Source organism: Phascolarctos cinereus, unplaced genomic scaffold, assembly GCF_003287225.1.
Source record: "Phascolarctos cinereus isolate Bilbo 61053 unplaced genomic scaffold, phaCin_HiC Scaffold_5;HRSCAF=322, whole genome shotgun sequence".
NCBI lineage: Eukaryota > Metazoa > Chordata > Mammalia > Diprotodontia > Phascolarctidae > Phascolarctos > Phascolarctos cinereus.
In genome coordinates this window covers 451,323,455-451,343,229 of record NW_027555958.1, presented here as the reverse complement: position 1 = coordinate 451,343,229, position 19,775 = coordinate 451,323,455, and the positions used below count along the sequence as shown (strand labels likewise).

The 19,775-nt window shown below is 39.1% G+C and overlaps 1 pseudogene; it reads right to left on the bottom strand.

Annotated features, from left to right (window-relative positions):
• Nucleotides 1–12,243: 12,243 nt before the first annotated feature.
• LOC110209458 (zinc finger protein 217 pseudogene) overlaps nt 12,244–19,775 on the bottom strand; it is a 132,511-nt pseudogene continuing 124,979 nt past the window's right edge.

Here is a 19,775-nt window from a genome sequence, read left to right as displayed (position 1 = left end):
TCTATCCTGGTCCCTAGTCCCATATGCTGGATCTTGTGGGAAGAAACCAGGGACTTCATGTGGGGCCCCAGGAGTAATTGATGGTTTGAGGAGACAGTTGGGGGACCCACAGAGCTTCTAGCCCTTTGGGAGGGGTTGATGAGGGTAGGAGAGTGTACCATTTGGGTCAAGACTCAAAGAAGAGGTCAGACTGGATTCATCCTCGCCCTATGGTTAGAGATCCACTTGGATGATGACAGAGGCAGTGTGTTCCTGATCACTGGTCAGCTTCCATAAAGCTAGGGGTCAGCAGGAGCTGAATTGCAAAGCAGAAATGCAAAGCACAATCCTTGGTTTGGAACAATAGAGCTGCATTTGGGAAGCAGCTTGGGTTAAGGCAAGAACACTTTAGAACACTCCAGTCCTCCCTTCCCCAATTCTTCTCACCCTCTTCCTTCCTCACTGGACAATAGGATAGGTCTTTGAGGAAAGACTTCACCTATGAAGTTAGAATCCTGGGACAGTACTAACTGAGAGATGTAAGCAGGATGATGCTGCCAGGATGGTGAAGGAGCAGCAAGAGGAAGCAGTATGCTGTTGGGATCTGCCATTGGAAAGGAGAGCCCTTCCAGAGGCCTCTTGGGCTAAGTCCTGGGGACACAAAGACAGGCAAGAGACAGTCCCTGCTGTCAAAGATAGCATATTCTGATGAGAGGAGACAGCATATAAACCATGTTCAAACACAATATAGACAGGATAAATTGGGAGTAGTTTCAGAGGGAAGACACCAAGATTAAGGAGGATTGGGGTACACTTCATGCAGAAGGTGGGACCTTAGCTGAGACTTAAGGAAGCCAGGAAAGCCAGGAGGGGGAAATGAAGGAGGAAGAAGGAGAGAGTTCCAGGCATGGGGGACAGTCTGTGAAAACTCTGGGAGGTGGGAGGTGGAATGTCTTGTATGAAGAATAGCAAGGACGTCTTTCTTCTTCTTCTTCTTCTTCTTCTTCTTCTTCTTCTTCTTCTTCTTCTTCTTCTTCTTCTTCTTCTTCTTCTTCTTCTCCTTCTCCTTCTCCTCCTCCTTCTTCTTCTCCTTCTCCTCCTCCTCCTCCTCTTCCTCTCCTCCTCTCTTCCCCTGCTGCTCAGTGCTTCCCTCCTGAAACTAGCTCATATTCATATATATATATATATATATATATATATATATATATATATATATATGATGTCTCATTCATTATATATAATATATATATTCTCTCTCTCTCACACACACATACACACACACACATATCTATTTGTTGCTTCCCCTATTTAAATGTAATCATGTTGAGAGCAGGTTCTATTTCATATATATCTTTGTATCTGTAGCATCTGGCACAGTGCCTGGCACATTGTGGTATTGGTTGCTTGATTGAGATCCCTTCCATCTTGGACATTCCATGTTCTGGGGTCTCTTTCAAGGCTAATGTTCTTTCTTCTGTCTTTCCCATCCTTGAGAGTCTGTGGCTCTGTGATTGCTATGCCCATTGCATCATAGACAAGGAAAGGATTGGTATTCTTGATTCCTCAGGGCATCAGAAGATGAAATAGTGGGCTGATCCATCTTTCTTGTTGCTAATTAGGCAAAACAGGAGACACCTTCCCTGGTGCTCAGAGAAGCTTCAGTTCCAAAGCTGACTCAGGCCCCCAGAAATATGACACCCTGTCGACTTTTACATTTTGATAGTAATTTAATTTTGGAAATTTGGGGAGCAAAGAACAGAATGAGTTGTTTTTCACCTGGTTTCTCTTTTTACATTTCAATTATGCCCGTATGGCCTCCTGTCTCATTCTTTTCAGTACTACTTTTTTAGGAGAGAGAAAGAGGAAAATGAGGGGACAACAAAGTTAGAAGCAGTCCTCTTTTAAAACCTGAACTGTGATAGTCATGATTTGTGCCCAGTTTCTGCAACTTCTTTGCAGAAAAGTTGCTTTAAAAAGTTGCTTCACCTCTCTGAGACTAAAAGGAGGCATCCAGAAGATGGTAACCAGGAAAGTGAAGGGCCTTGAGTACATATCACATGAGGGGCTGAGGATGTCTAGCCTAGAGAAGAGAGGGCTCTGGTGTCCAGGGCTGGAGAGAGAACATGATAAAATAGTTGTGTTTAAGTATTTGAAGGACTGTTATGTGCAAGAAGGACTAGATTTGTTCTGTCCAAAGGGCGGAACTAGGAATTATGGGTGAGGGAAATCTTGCCAATAAACAGTGCTCTCTCAAAGTGGAATAGCCCACCTCTGGAGATGGTGAGCTCCCTCTTTTTGGAGGTCTTCAAACAGGGCTTAGGTAACCACTAATATGGTACCACTTGCTGGGCATGTTATAGTGGGGGTCCCTCTCTACTTGGGTTAGACTAAATGACTGCTGGGGTCCCTTCCTTCTAACTCTCAAATTCTGTGATGATGTGAGACTCATGAAGCCTAAGATTGAAACGTTACTCTTGGCTGTCATATTACACTCCTGATCAGGGCATGACCATTAGCCATGGGTGTCTCCAAGGCTCTGTTCTGGGCTCTCTTCTCCCCCTGTGCTGTCTTGATTGGCGATCTCATCAGCTCCCAAGGTGCGATAATCATCTCCTTACAGAAGATCTATTTATCTAGGCCCTAACCTTTTTCTTGACCTCCAGTCTCCTGTCTCCAATGTCTATTGACCACCTTGATCTGGATGTCCCATAGATACCTCAAACTCAACATGTCCAAAGAGAACTCAACATCTTTCCCCAAAATGCCTCTAAGATCAAAGATCAAATGCTGTATTTAGAATTTAAAGCCTTTCACAACCCGGTCCTTCCTTCCCTTTCCACACTTACATTTTTTTTTTTATTTTGGAGAGGCAATTGGAGTTAAGTGACTTGCCTCACACTAGTGAGTGTTATGTGTCTGAGGCTGGATTTGAACCCAGGTGCTCTTGACTCTAGGGCTGGTGCTCTATCCACTGCACCACCTACCTGCCCCCACAGTTCTTACATTTTCAATCTCTCCACATGTTCTACTAACCACCTTCATTGGCCTTTTTGCTGTTCCTCACACAGGATACTTTATTTTCTTTTTCTTTTTTCAATTAATTAATTAATTAATTTTTTGTTTTCAACATTTACTTCCATAGGCTTTTGAGTTTTCAATTTTCTTCCCTTCCCTTCCTCCCCCTCCCCAAGACAGCATGCAATCTGATATAGGCTCTACATATACATTCATATTAAATATATTTTTACATTAGTCATGTTGTAAAGAAGTATTAGAACCAATGGGAGGAACCATGAGAATGAAGAAACAAAACAAAACAACAAAAGAAAAAAGGAGATCACACAGTATGCTTCGATCTGCATTCAGAATCCATAGTTCTTTCTCTGGGTGTGGATAGCATTTTCCATCATGATTCTTTTGGAGTTGTCTTAGATCCTTGCATTGCTGAGAAGAACCAAGTCTATGAAAGTTAGTCTTCACACAATGTGGCTGTTACTGTATACAATGTTCTTCTGGTTCTGCTCACTTCACTCAGCATCAGTTCATATAAGTCTTTCCATGTTTTTCTGAAGTCTGCCCACTCATAATTTCTTATAGCACAGTAGTATTTCATTATGTTCAGATACCACAACTTGTTTGGCCATTCCCCAATTGATGGGCATACCCTCAATTTCCAATTCTAGGCCACCACAAAAAGAACTGCTATAAATAGTTTGTATGTGAGGTCCCTTTTCCCTTTTTTATCATCTCTTTGGGATACAGACCTAGAAGTAGTATTGCTGGGTCAAAGGGTATGCATGGTTTTATAGCCCTTTGGCCATAGTTCCAAATTGCTCTACACAATGGCTAGATCAACTCACAACTCCACCAACGATGCATTAGTGTTCCAAATTTCCCACATGTTCTCCAATATTTATCATTTTCCTGTTTTGTCATGTTGGCCATTCTGATAGGTGTGATGTGGTACCTCAAAGTTGTTTTGATTTTCATTTCTATAATCAATAGTGATTTAGAACATTTTTTATGACTACAGACAGAATACAGATAACTTCTTCATCTGAAAGCTGCCTGTTCATATCCTTTGACCATTTATCAATTGGGGAATGACTTGTATTCTTATAAATTTGACTAAGTTCTTGGTATATTTCAGAAATGAGGCCTTTATTAGAGACACTGGTTACAAAAATTGTTTCCCAGCTTTCTGCTTCCCTTGTAATCTTGGTTGCATTGGCCTTGTTTGTGCAAAAACTTTTCAATTTCATGTAATCAAAGTCATCCATTTTGCATTTCATAATGTTCTCTATCTCTTGTTTGTTCATAAAGGCTCCCCTTCTCCATAGACCCGACAGGTAAACTATGGCTTGCTCTCCTAGTTTGCTTAGAGTATCAGTCTTTGTATCTAAATCATGTACCCATTTTGACTTTATCTTGGTGCAAGGCGTAAGATGTTGGTCTATTCCTAATTTTTGCCATACTACTTTCCAGTTTCCCCAGCAGTTTTTGTTGAAGAGTGAGTTCTTATCCCAGAAGCTGGAGTCTTTGGATTTATCAAATAGTAGATTAGTACAGTCATTGACTGCTGTGTCTTGCATACCTAACCTATTCCACTGATTCACCACTCTATTTCTTAGCCAGTACCAAGTAGTTTTGATGATTGCTGCTTTATAATACAATTTAAGATCTGCTACAGCTAGGCCACCTTCTCTTGAATTTCTTTTTATTAATTCCCTTGATATTCTGGACCTTTTCTTCTTCCAGATGAATTTTATTATCATTTTTTTCTAGCTCTATAAAATAATTTCTTGGTAGTTTGATTGATATGGCACTGAATAAGTGAATTAATTTAGGTAGAATTGTCATTTTTATTATATTAGTTAGGCCTACCCATGAGCAACTGATATTTTCCCAATTATTTAGATCTGACTTTATTTGCATGAAAAGTGTTCTGTAATTGTGTTCATAGAGTTCCTGGTTTTGTTTTGGCAGGTAGACTCCCAAATATTTTATAATGTCTACAGTAGCTCCTAAATGGAATTTCTCTTTCTATCTCTTCTGTTGGGCTTTGTTGGTAATATATAGAAATGCTGATGATTTATGTGGGTTTATTTTATATCCTGCAACTTTGCTAAAGTTGTTCATTATTTCAAGTAATGTTTTACTTGATTCTCTAAGATGCTGTAAGTATTCCATCATATCATCTGCAAAGAGTGATAGCTTTGGTTTCTTCTTTGCCTATTGTAATTACTTTAATTTCTTTTTTTATTGCTGAAGCTAACATTTCTAGTACAGTATTGAATAGCAGTGATAATAATGGACATCCTTGTTTCACCCCCAATCTTATTGGAAGCTTATCCCCATTACATATAATGCTTGCTGATGGTTTTAGATAGATGCTATCTATTGTTTTAAGGAAGACTCCATTTATTCCCATGCTTTCTAGTATTTTTAATAGGAATGGGTGTTGTATTTTGTCAAAAGTTATTTCTGCATCTACTGATACAATCATATGATTTCTGCTAGTTTTGTTGTTGATATGGTCAATTATACTGACAGTTTTCCTAATATTGAACCAGCCCTGCATTCCTGGTATAAATCCTGCCTGGTCATAGTGTATTATCCTTGAGATAAGTTGCTGTAATCTCTTTGCTAATATTTTATTTAACATTTTTGCATCTATATTCATTCTTATTCCACACCCTTTTACTAGCTGCTCCTCAGGCCTGGCATGCTCTCTCTCCTCACCTTCCATTTCTGCCTTCTCCAACTTCCTTCAAGTGTCGGCACAAACCCCACCTTCAGCAAGAAGCCTTTCCTGATCCCCCTTAATACAACTGCCTTCATTATAAGACCATCTCCAACACATCCTGTTTCTATCATGTTGTTATTCAGTCATTTCAGTTGTGTCCAACTCTGTGACCCCATTTGGGGTTTTCTTGGCAAAGACCATGGAGTTGTTTGCCATTTCCTTCCCCAGCTCGTTTTACAGATGGGGAAACTGAGGCAAACAGGGTTAAGTGACTTGTCCATGGTCCCACAGATAGTGTCTGAGGCCAAGTTTGAACTCAGGAAGATGAGTCTTCCCGACTTCAGACTTGGTGCTCTATCCACTGTACCACCTAGCTGCCCTATGTTTCGATCATGTTTGCACATATTTATTGGCATGTTGTTCCCTATATTAGAATGTGAGCTCTCTGAGGACAGGGACCACCTCTTTGCCTTTCTTTTTATCCCCAGTGCTTAGCATAGTGCCTGCAACATAGTAGGTGCTTAATAAATTCTTGCTGGCTTACTGATCCACATTGGGTTTGCAATCCACTAAAATCCATAGGACTTTTTTCAGATGAACTTCTTTCTAGTCATATGTCTCTTATCTTGTGCATATGGAGCAGATTAAATTTTATGAGATTAGGCTTGGTCCAATAGTATGGGGTTTTTTTTTGTTTTTTTTTTTTTGGTTAGGCAACGGGGTTAAGTGACTTGCCCAGGGTCACACAGCTAGTAAGTGTTATGTGTCTGAGGCTGGATTTGAACTCAGGTCCTCCTGAATCCAGAGCCAGTGCTCTACCCACTGCGCCACCTAGCTGCCCTTTGGTCCAATAGTATGGACTGTTGACATCTTTGGGGATCTTAACTTGTCATCCAGCATTGACATCCAGACATAGCTTTGTGTCATTTGCTAATTTGATGAGCATACTATCTATGCCTTTATCCAAATGGTTAATTTAAAAAAAGCTAAGCGGCACAGGGCCAAGCCCAAATCTCTGGTGTTCTCCAATGGAGACCTGCTTCCACATTGACATGGAACCATAAACTCTCTAGGTCTGGCCATTCACTTTTTTCTGAGTCCATCAATACAATCTTACAGTACAATAAAATGCAATCAATATGATACAATAAAATCACACAGCCCATACTTCTGTATCTCCATCTACCAAAATAGTATGAGACAGGTCATCAAATTAGATTATATTTATAACATTGCCCTCATTAGCCTGTCAACGCCCTGTTAAAAAAGGAAATGATTTTATTTTATCACACCTTATTTTGATGCATTCGTGTTCGATCTTTGCTCTCACTGCTACTTTTTCTAGATGTCCACTAACCATCTCTTGCGTGAGGAACCAAAGTCAGTTACTCATTTGTTGTTAGCAGATTCCATTCCATTTTCTCTTTTTGAAAAATTGGGACATTTTCCTTCTCCTGCCCTGCAATACCCCTCCCATTTGCCATGATTTTCAAAGATCACAGACAATGAATCAATAAGCTTATTTGCCTATTTAAAAAAAGCTTTTTTTTTTTACTGCCTTTTGTTTTTTATAACCCAGTAGTCTCCAGATACACCCTCCCTCCCCCAGCACTGAACTCGTCTTTGTTACAAGGAAAGACAGGCAAAGTCAACAGGTACGGCATATGCAGCATTCTGTGCCTTCAGCCCCCCACCCCCTACCTCTGTTCTGAGAAAAGAAAGGTCTGGTTCTTGGTCTGAAGACTGGGCAGCACAACCACTTCCAGTGCCTCTTCTTTTCACTGTTTACATTCAGATTGTCATCATTGTGTGGAGAGTTCTTTTGCTTCTACTTCATTCTATAATAGCACCTAGAAATCGTCTTGTTTCGCCTGATTCCCCATGTTTGTCATTTCTTTTTATTGTTCAGTCATTGCAGTCATGTTTGACTCTCTGTGACCCCCTTTGGGGTTTTCTCGGCAGAGATGCCAGAGTGGTTTGCTATTTTCTTCTTCAGCTCATTTTACAGATGAGGAAACTGAGGCAAACAAGGTCAAGTGACTTGCCCAAGGTCACATATATTAAGTATCTGAGGCTGGATTTGAACTCAGATCTTCCTATCTCCAGGCCTGGCACTCTATCCGCTGTGCCACCTGGCTGCCTTCACTCTACACTGGTACCTACAAATCTTTTTTGTAATTTCTTATAGGGCAATAATATCATATGCCATAGGGTGCGTGTGTGTGTGTGTGTGTGTGTGTGTGTGTGTTTTCATTTATTTTCCCAATTAAGGCAGCTAGGTAGCATAATAGATGAAGTGCTGGGCCTGATGTCAGGAATACATAAGTGCAAGTTCCAACTCAAACCCTTATTAGCTGTGTGATCCTGGGTTTCAGTTTCCTCTGTTTCGGTTTCCTCACCTGCAAATGGTCATAATAATAGCACTTATGCCACAGGGATGCTGTGAGGATAAAAGGATATATTTGTAAACATTTAGCATAGTGCCTGATGCATAGTAGGTCCTTAATAAATGCTCGTTCTGGGGCACCTAGGTGGTGCAGTGGCTAGAGCACCGGCCCTAAAGTCAGGAGGACCTGAGTTCAAATCCAGCCTCAGACCAAACACTTGACACTAGCAGGGTAACCCCCAACTGCCCTCAAAATAAATAAATAAATGCTTGTTTTCTTCTCAGTTGGTGGGTACCCATATTTTTTCTAATTTTTGGGCACCACATCAATGCTGTGATGATTTCTTTCTAAGTACACACGGGATCTTTCAGTCTTTAACTTTCTTGGGGTATTTGCCCAATAGCAGAATTACTGATGTAATGATATGACTAGTTTAGTCATATTTCTTGATTAATTTAAAATTGTCTTTCAAAACATTAAATCACTTTACAGATCTAGTAACTCATCTTCCAGCCCTCTCCAGTACCCTAGGATGTCATTTATCTGGCTCTGTCGGTTAAATTCATTAAGGTGGGGCTACATACTCTATGGGGCAGGTAGGTGGTACAATGGATAGAAAGCTGGGCTTAGAATCAGGAAGGCTCATCTTCCCGAATTCAAATCTGGCCTCAGACACTTCCTAGCTGTGTGACTCAGAGTAGGTCACTTAACATGGTTTGCCTCAGTTTCCTCATCTGCAAAATGATCTGGAGAAGGAAATGGCAAACCATCCTAGTATCTTTGCCAAGAAAACCTCAAATGGGGTCATGAAGAATAACAGTCCATCCCAAATTGCACACCTAATCCTTCTAATCCTAACCACTTAGCTTTAGTTAGCTTTAAGAGGGGAAAAAGCCTTTTTGTTGTCCTGGACCTTTCTTAGCTGCTTCAGCCCAGGCCAGCCAGGCTGTACTCTTCTGGACTTCTATATGACATACTGCATTCCTTCTTCCAGCTCTCCACCCACTTTTCAGCTTCCTTTTATGTGTTTTCTATACCATTAGAGTGTAAGTTCTTTGAGGGTGGGAACTATTCTTTTTGCTTGTCTTTGCATTTCCAGCACTTAACACTTAAATTGTTGAGTGACTGACTGATTGAACTTTAACCCTTCTGATACCATAAGAAAAGGAATGTGTCATACTCCTGTGTCTAACCTTTCGGAGAATGTACAGCAATGGAAAAAAACATTGGAGTGGGAGTCAAGGCCTTAGGCTCACATTCTGGCCCTGTTACTGCATGTGTGACCTTGGGCAAATCACATCATTTCTCTGGGCCTCATTTTCCTCATTTCTATGAAGAAGGGAGTTGATTAGATCAGTGGTTATCAAAGCGTGGTCTGAAGTTTAAGATACTTCAAGGTATCTGCCAGGTCAAAACTATTTTCATAATAAGCCTAAGACATTATCTATTTATTAAAATACTCTTCCTTTTTCCAGCTACATATCTATGTGAGGCTGGATTTTCTTAAGCCAGTGCAACATATTGCAGTAGATCGAATGCAAAAACAGATAACAGAATCCAGCTGTCTTCTAGTAAGCCAGACATTAAATGGATTTGCAAAAATATGTAAAACAATAACACTTTTCTCACTACATTTTTTGGAAAATATAGTTGTTTTTCATAAAATACATCATTTTAACATGTAATGGGTTTGTTATAGTTATTTTAAAATACACTGAAAATGTCTTAAAAATTATTCAGTTTTGATTTCTAATGTGGTAAATATAGACCAGTGATATAACACATACACATGTTCTTTAGGGTCTTCAATAATTTTTTTTTTTTTGCAAAACACCAAATCTATATTTACATCCACATATAACATACCTTGACTAAACTAAAATATATCATAAATTAAATGAGTAGTATCTACTGCCTGACAAACTTAAGTTTTAACAATTAAAATAAATCAAACTGGAATGAAATAAATATAAACAAAATTCCAACAAATTGTACCTCTATATAAATGCACTGTTATCTTAAAGGAAAAAAAAATACAAAACCGGTAGTATCCCAATAGTTAATACTGATGGGCAAAAGAGTACTTTGAAGTACAGGGCTGTGGAATTATTGATATTTGTTATGCACTTAAGAAATGTAGTTAAAAAGGAAAAATCTGAAAACCCCTGAAAATTGCAGCATAACGATGAACTGATTGTTTTCAAATAGGCTTGGTAATTTTTTTTATAAGTTTAAATTTCAGCCCTCTGTCACACAACCCCTTAAGAACTGAATATCCTTAAGGCATGCATTCTGTAAGACTCAGCAAATTAGGCAAATATTAGGCCAACCACCTTCCAAATGTGTTCATTTTGAAAAATAGGCTATAAAAAAGTGCAAAACCATGAAAACAAAATCTAGATTATGTACATATGGCTCAGCTTATGAACAGGTAAAAAGGTAAATCATGTACAATTTCCTGATACACAGCACTTCATTGCAATGCCAGTTGACAGATCTCAGTTAGGTCCCCTTCAACACAAGAGTTAAGACATACATCAAGGATGTCTTCTGTTGCATAATGAAAACAAGAGGATTTCTAGGTTTTGCTACTATAGGACATTTACACTTTCTATGTGGAAGAGAAGGGTAGGATAAAAAAACTGAACAGTGCAAAAATATTTCAAACAGTTTCTTACTAAAATACAACATGGAAGTCAAAGCCATATATATGCTGAAGTAATAAATCTTCAGCTATAGGCTACAAGTAGAGGTAACTATGAGCAAAAGTTAAAATATCCAATAAATCAGTTCTGCTGGCTGGTGGCTGCCTTCCTTTTAAAACCCAAATTGAATGAGCATAGAGAAAAACCTTGTCATTTCAAAACAAAGAAACACACACACAAAAGGATGGGGGTAGGGTTGTGATGCAGGAAGGGAAACAACAGAATCCCTTTGCCACCCTCTCTTCACAGTGGGCAATTTCTTATTCAGAATCAATGTGTCTACAATTAACTTCAATGTGTCTTCAGTTAACTGAGATTCCAAAAATAACAAGAGAGCTCTAAATACAAACATAAGATACACCAAAAGTCTTTTATTTTAAAATCGTTTCCCCGTATTTTAATATATTTATAATTTTGCACTCAAACGTTACCAGTTTGAGTAAGTATGTGACACGTCAAATTTTTTTTAAAATGATTTTAGTTTGATAGAAAACAAACTTAAATAAATTCCACGTATTACTTTGTTCACTATTAGCAAAGATTTGTCTGCTCAGAGCAAAGGGTTCTCAGTAGAGACACACTCAAAAAATCCCACATAACCACCACACCCCATCAAAAAAAAAGTCACCAAATAAAGTAGTCTGGTAGTTCCAGGACAATTTACAAACCATGAAACAGCTGGTAACAAGTACTGTATCTCAGCCAACATGCTGAAATAATTTGCAATAAAAAGGAACTGAAAATTCAGAAGTGACCTTATTATAATATGCAGTACAAACTGGTAGAGACGGTCAGTACTTCAGTTAGGTATACTCACATCAATTTGCATAAAGACAACAATGTTAGATTGCCTAGGATTTGATATCATACAGATCATTGGGAATTTGTTTTGAAATAAAATCTATCCTAACTGAAAAAGCACAAGATCAGAAACTGCTCAAAATGTTGAGCTACCATGGAAGGAGTAAGGGAGGATGGGGGGTGGAGGGGTTAGGGAGGGGAAAGAGAACCACAGTATCTAACTAAATAGGTAAGTTTTCCAACAGATATTTACAAAATTTTACCTGAGGTGCAAGCATTATATATTCCCCCTCTCTCCCCCAATTACTTTTCAGCAGTGCTCAAGTATTCAAAAAACTACTTAATATTTGGTCAATTCTAAAAAAAAATATTATTCAAGGTCAAAATAGAGATATACATTCTCCACTTTTACAACCCAACTTCTCCAACTACAATTTTTACTGCTATTTGGTACAAATTTTAAACAGAACCAACATTATAAAACTGTAGTGTTCTTTATATGTACAGTACAATCACAGCTTGTTTCAGTAGCTTTCACCATTCATTTTCTCAAAGGATGGGTTGAAGGTAATTCCACAGAGAATATGTAATTAAGTCCTTATGAGACCTTTTTTCCCCCAAAAAATCAAGTTTTCTTGTCATTCGGTCGATAATGTGTATTAGTAACAAGAGTCTCATAGGTTTTTTTTTTTTTTTGCAGCATGCTGTTAGATAACTGTTGATGAGACATGGGCCTTTTTCCTTCTCCTGCAGAGCTTAATACTTGACTGCCACTAGATCCACAAGAACTATGAAGTGGTCCAGGACCATATGGCTCATAGGACTTCAGGACAGTCAGTACATTTGGAGAATCAACCTCATTTGAATTCAGGAGCCCTTGCTTGGATGGCAACACTGACACAGGTGGACAGGGACAATCCTGAGGTAATAGGTTTGCAATTCTGTTTGGAACATGGTAGCTGTTTATATCATATTCTCTTCTGTAACTGGCTATTGTTGCAGAATTGAGTTCAAGAGTAACTACGTTAGATTTCATTCTTTTTGAAGATGGTTCACCAAATCCCACATTGACATTGCCTACATTTCAACTGCAAAAATGTTCTCTTCCTTGACCACGGAGAGTCAACTTTAAAGAGGATAGTCAAAGGAACCATTGACATTATTGCCTACTATGCCAGGTTGAGGAGATATGCTCAGAGATTTTAATTTTGTTTCTGGTCTTTTTATTCTGTCAGGTACTGGAGAAGCACTGGTTTTAGAATGCATCTCCGACTGCTGTCTAATCACACCTGCTTGAGCTCCAATATTCTGTTGTGGTCTGTGAGACTTCAGGTTACTTGGGGCTAAAGTGCTAGAGTCTATTCCTGAAGAAAGTGGAACTTTGCTCGCAAGGGTGGCACTGCTTAGCTTTCTCTGGCTGCAGTGACTGACTGAGTTGCTAGAGAAATCTTAGATTTATGTGAACTGGTACATAAGGGAGGCACATCCTTTCCAAGTAAAGCTGGTGGGCATCCAGTACGCCTACTTTTGACTGAAGACTTATTTCTACCATTTTTATGAATGTCAGGATTGTATTTGTGCATTAATCTCTGATGCATCATTAGAACTTCTGGGTAAAATGTTCTATAAGTACAAAATGGGCAGGTGCTTGTTGCTAATAAACCTCTGCTGACAGAAACAGCTGCACATTCTTGGGCAGACCCAAGGGATAAATTCAAAGGCTTTTCCTCAAAGTCCATGTTTGGTTTATGTTTGCAGTTAGGAATACTCTCTTTTATTTCATCTATGTTATTTACTTCACTTTCATGGTTTGCAGTATCTCCTCTGCCAGAAAGACCATCCTTCTCTGTTTTACAAACAGGGTTGTTTGCCTGAGGCTCAATTACTGATTTCTTTTTTAATTTGTCCAAGTACAGAGTGACTACACTTTTGTTCATTTTATTAGCACTGTCGTCAACTGTATTTTTACTGGAATCCTGAGTATCCTTGTTTATGTTTGAATGTACACTTCCCAAAACATTTTGAAAGGCAGAAGGCGTTTCTTTATGTTGTTTTGCAGGTGTACAGCCTTTAGTATCTTTGGCACCATCAAAAAACCTTTTCAAATTTTTGGTCTGAGCACCATCAGTTGTTAATTGCATATCTTCAGTTTCCCGACTCAGTAGTGAGTTTTTGCCAACATTCTTTACTTCAGTGGTAATATCAATTTGCTTGTCCTTGTGATGTCTCTCTAAATGATACCGCAGAGAGGTTTTCTGAGCTGCAGCATATTCACAAAATTCACATTTGTATGGTTTTTCACCTGTATGAGTTCTGAGATGAATATTGAGGTAATAATTTGAACAGAAATACTTTCCACAATAGCTACACTCTCTGGATGAAGCAAGATGTTTAATTTTTCCTCTTTCCAAGCCATCTTCATTTTTATCTAAATGAAGCACTTCAGAAAGTCCATCTTCTGATCCATCTTCAGAACCACCTTCCACTCGATCCATTGTTCCATTTTCATCTAGAGCTGTGGCTAAATCTGGAGAATATGTTCTGTGTTGCCTTCCCTCAATAGAAGTTGGAGATTCAGCATGAGTTCTCCTTTCTCTTTTATGAACTCTTGAATGAAGGACTAGCTGATGGCATGTTCTAAAAACCTTGCCACACTCAGAGCAATGTGCTGGTTTCTCTTTATTATGTGTTAATTTGGGATCCACATCCGTTGAAAGCACTTCACCACTAGTGTGTTTAATCTTTTCTTTGTCTTGTGAAAGGCCAATTCCTGCACAACTGTTTTTATCTGTTTTGGACTTCCCAGCACTTTCAGTATGGCTTTTATTGGCATTCCAAATCTCTCCAAGTTCTTCTTTATCTGAACATGAATCATCATTGTCTGTACTTCCTTCTTGTCCAGGTTCTTTCACTTCTCCACGGCCAATAGCAACTTTGCCTTTGGTAGCCAACTACCATGCTTGATACGTGTTAAATGGATCTAACTCAGCGATCCATTTTGCAGGTTTCTTAATTTTTTTCAGGTGTTGGGTTTGGTCTCAAGTTTAGAAATTGAAGAAATTCTTTCCTCTGAGATGACATTCCTCCTTCACTAGAGTCAACAGTTTGTGTTTCACTAGCAGAAACAGACTCTTTGGTGTGTACTTTACTGTGCTCAATTAGGCTTTCTTTACTTGGAAATAGGAAGCCATAAACCATGCAGATTTTGTAAGGTGATGTGACAATTTCAGCTACTTGCTCCTGTACAACCTCATTTATTGTTATTGGACTATCTAAGCCTTGCTGTAGTTTGTTTCTGGAGAGTCCTCAATAATTTTTAAGAGCATAAAGGGGTCCTGAGGCCAAAAAAGTTGAGAATGGCTAGACCAGATGATTGCTCTTCTAGCTTTAAATGTCCTAAACACATCTTTAAAGAATCTACATTGGTCACTGGGATCAGTAATGGTCTTCTGTGTCTTGTCTCTCTATATGTAGTCAGATAGAGAGATCCTGGAATTCTAGAGCTGGGAGGGGACCTAGAACATAGGCTGCTAGCTCATGACAGAACATTAGAACAGAGAATTGAGTGTGTCAACCCTGGAAGGGACCTTAAAATACAGAGTGTGAGTGACTTACCTGGGGTAGATTTAAACCCAGGTCTCCTGACTCTGGGCCAAGCACTCTATCCACTGTACCACCTAGCTGCTGGGATTTTATATTTTTGCAAGTATTTACTCATTTCATTTGTTGTCAGTTTAGTTTCTAACATTTAAAAAAATATCCTCTTCATCTGTTGTATATTTTCCTTTTTCAGAAAAAGATGGTGAGGGAAGAAAAAGAATGAGATCAACAGTGGTAATCTATAATTGAAGTCTTCTGCCCTTTTTCTTTACCAGCCAAACTCAGGTCTTTTTTTCTTTCTGTCTTTTTAATCACTCTTTTATCATCAGCTCTCCATAGTTGAGCTTGTTTTGGTTGTGATTATATCTTTTCTAACTCTATCATCTCTTAAACTTTCCTCTTACCTTTGCCTGTTCTTGTTTTCCTGATAACCTTGATGTATTTCTACATTATACTCTGTGTGAGAGAATGTTGAATTGCCTAACCCTAGATATCAGTTCCCCTCCCCCGTTTCTATTTCCATGTTTATATCCTCTTCTGATGTGTCCCAATTATGAGAAATACTAAATTCTTCCCTCTTCTTTTTCATTTCTCCCCAAATACGTTCCCATTTCCCCTTTCTGCAAGTTTCTTAAAATGAGCAAAATAGGACAAAACTGCAGTCAGGCACTGAACTGGTCTTTCTTTGCTCCCTCTTTCATCCTTCAGAATAGTGATAGTCTGATGAGATAATGGCCTTTTTCGTCCTTTACATAAGCACTTTTTATTATTATTATTTTTAATAATTTAGACCCTTCAAATTATTCAGATATATTTAGAAGTGGTGCAGTGGACAGAAGGCTAGACTAGGAGTCAGAAAGACCTGCATTTGAGTCATGCCTCAGATATTTACTAGCTGTATGGCCTTGGGCAAGTTTCAATTTCCATCTGCCTCAGTTTCTTTATCTAGAAAATGGAAGTAATAATAGCACCTACTTTTCTGAGGTATTGTGAGGATAAAATGAGGTAATATTTGTAAAGCACTTTGTAAAACTTAAAGCGTTGTATAAATATTAGCTATATGTTATATTTGCCTTTCTAGATTTTTACTGTCATCTTTTTCATAGATTCTACCTATCTCCGGTTTTCTCAGTAGGAATTAAGGAACTAAGGTCCATTTTTTTTTCTCCTGTAGGAATATAGTCAGTTTGGTAGGGTAAATAATTCTCGGTTGTAAGCCTTTTTTCTTTTGTTATTTTGCATTCCAAGCTTTCCCTTCCTTTAGGTAATTGCTATATGATATTATGTTTCTTGTGTTTCCTTTGTACCTGATCTCTTTCCTCCTGGTTGTTCAAAGTATCCTTTCTTTGCCGTGGGAGCCCTGGGTTTTGTCTATGTAATTTTTTTGGTTTCTTTCAATTTTTTTAAAAAATTTTACTTTTCTCTCTGGTTCTAACAGTTCTAGGGAGTTTTCCTTTATAATTTCTTGAAATATGGTATCAGGATTTTGTTTGATTATGATTTTCAGGGAATCTAGTAATTCTTATTTCTTCTCATAGTGTTTTCTAGGTCAATTATTTTTGATAGTAGAAAACTAACTTTTTCTAATTTTCATATTTTGGACTTTATCCTAATACTTCTTATTATTATTGAACTATTTAGTTCTATGTCTTCTATTTCATTTTTCAGGATGTCCATTGCTTGGATCACGTTTTCCACCTTAAATTCTAAGCTGTTTATTCTCTTTACACATGTTCTACTTTATTTCTGTCTTGTTTAGCTCTTAATTCATTTCTTCCATCTGAGGCGGTAGAGCCAAGACAGTGGAATGAAGCCAGCATTTTTGCCAAACTTTTCTAGCAACCATCTGCCCCCCAACAACTTAAAAAATGCATCAAACCACATTCGGATTAAGAAATCCTAGAAAAAGTCACAGTGAATCATTTCATCCGGCCCAGGACAACTTAGGAAGACAGAAAGAAAGGTCTGTAGCTAGAGACTGACCAGGAGTTTGGGTTGGCAGAAGTGGCTCTGGAGATAGCAGCGGCATTGGGTTGTGCTTGTGGCAGTGGGAGTAGCAGCAGAGAGCAGCCCAGAGTCCAGGAACAGTAAGGGACTGAATGCTTGGTCAGAGAGAAATGCCAGGGGACCCCTATATAAACAGTGGGAGCAGGAAAGGGTGATATCTAGTTACTCTGCCACCCATTATCTAATTCTGATTTGGGGTGTATGGGTTATTCAAGAGGACTAGCACCTCTGGTGTGAGGGCTGCCCAGCCCTTTTCAGGGCTGCTTATCTGCCTTTGGTGTCCCCTGGCACTCAATTCTCACCTGTGGCTCAAGGAAACTGTAGCATGCACAGTGACCACACCCTGGTAAAACCATTTTGACAGACAGGCTAAACCAGGTTGAGGGTAACCAACTGGCCTCAAACCTGTCAATAAGTTAGCCGAAGTGTTTACTCCAAGCACATGAAGACTTTGCCCAGAGGAATGGATGGATGAGAACAATTTGTTCCAATGTCTGTGAAGGTGGATTAAGTAGGAGCTGTGGAGTGCTAAGAGCTTGGTTGGACGTTGAAGATGCCAAGGTTGTCCACTGCATCCCAGGTCATTTCCGGTTGTCTTGACTTTCATCTTGCCACTGGACTTTGATGCCTCTGGAAGAGAGAGTGAGGCTGGTGACTTTGTGTAGCTCTGCGTCACTGAAATCCACACATGAATCAAGACATCCCACTGTGATATCACTGGTCCTCTTCAGAAATGAAGGACGAACATCAATTTTGAGTCACAGCTTCAGGATGGAGAGGAGCAGTCATTGTTGTAAGGCAGCAGTGGCCCTAACTGGGTAAGGACCAGAGTGTAGACAAGGAGGGCAGTGACCAGATCTTTCCCTGGATCACACCACTCTGGAAGCACATCTCCCTCTTTGCAACCCCCCAGAGTTGTAAAAGCAGCAGAAGGACATAAAAATCAGAAGCTAAGGCCAGACATCCCTCCCCACCTCCAAAGGTGAACAGACCCCGACTCAGTCCAAGTCAGGAAAAGGCTGGAAAAATGAGCAAACAACAGAAAAGAACCTGACCCCAAAAATCTTCTATGGTGACAGGGAATCTCAAGGCACAAACTCAGAAGACCATGATTTGAAAACACCTACAAGCAGTCTCAAAGAAAAATGCAGATAGAACACAAGCCTAAGAAGAATGCCTAAAAGAGCCAAAGAAAGATGTTTTTAAAAGAGCAAAAACAATTTTAAAAAACCAAATAAGAATGATAGGAATGAAATGAGAGCTATGCAAGAAAATTGTGAAAAAAGCTTGGTAAGAGAGGCACAAACAATATTAAAGAAACTAATTTCTTAAAAATCAGATTGGCCAAATGGTAACAGAGGTACAAAACTTCACTGATGAAAATAACTCCTTAAAAATTAGAATTGGTCAAGTGGAAAATGACTCCATGAGACATCAAGAAACAATAAAATGATGTCAAAGGACTGAATAATAGAAGAAATTGTGAAATACCTCATTGGAAAAAACATCTCTTCCATCCATGCTTGGAGGCCTTGTGGACAATTCATTCTTTTTTTCCTTCTGGGGTTCTACTTGTAATTCTTGCAATGTTTTATTTTGGGATTTTCTGAATCTATAGTATTTCTTCATTATATTGTCGACTTAATTTGTATTTTGAATTTTCCTTTCTCATGTTTTCAGCCTTAATTCTTGGATTGAGACTTTGTGTCAGTGATAGGCTCTGCCTTCTCCTACAATCTTGGGTGAGATGACTAAGCCTAGGTTCTGTTCCTGTTATGGTCCTAATGCCACTGCTCAGACATGGTTCTGAACAAGGTGGCTGAATCCTGGTCTCTCTCTGGCACCACAATCTCTGGCTGAGACATTGCCTGGGATTAGGCCCTAGATCTCTTTTTTTCCCCAATATTTTGTTTGTTTGTTTGTTTGTTTGTGGCTAGGCAATGGGGTTAAGTAACTTGCCCAGGGTCACACAGCTAGTAAGCGTTACATGTTTGAGGCCAGATTTAAACTCAGGTCTTCCTGAATCCAAGGCCGGTACTCTATCCACTGCACCACCTAGTTGCCCCAAGCCCTATCTCTTTTTGCATCCCTGAAAAAAGGGGAAGAGGGGTCCTGGATCCAGAGCTGGGAACTGGATCTATCCATTGTTATAGTCTAATGCTGTCTTCTAGTATAGCCCTAACTGGTAGGTTGAGATGGCCTTGGCCCATCTTCTCGGAGCAGCCTAGCCCAGGAGCTTGTACTTACTTCAGGCCCTCATCTACTTGACCAAGACACCCTCAGTCTTCAAAAGATTGGAAGCCTCCTGCTACATTCTTGAGCTGGATGGAAGGGATTATTGGTCTTTACTTTGGCTTTGTTTATTATTCTAGTTATTTATTTACTATAATATATATCATTATTTATTCATTTAGTGATCTTTTCCATTCCTCTGGTGTTTTTAGGGGACCTCTCCATCTTTGCCAGAAGTACCAGTCTCCCTTTTCAAGAGGAGGAAACTCAAGGGCAGGGAAATGACTTGTCCTTGATCACGGAGTAAGATTGCTGCAG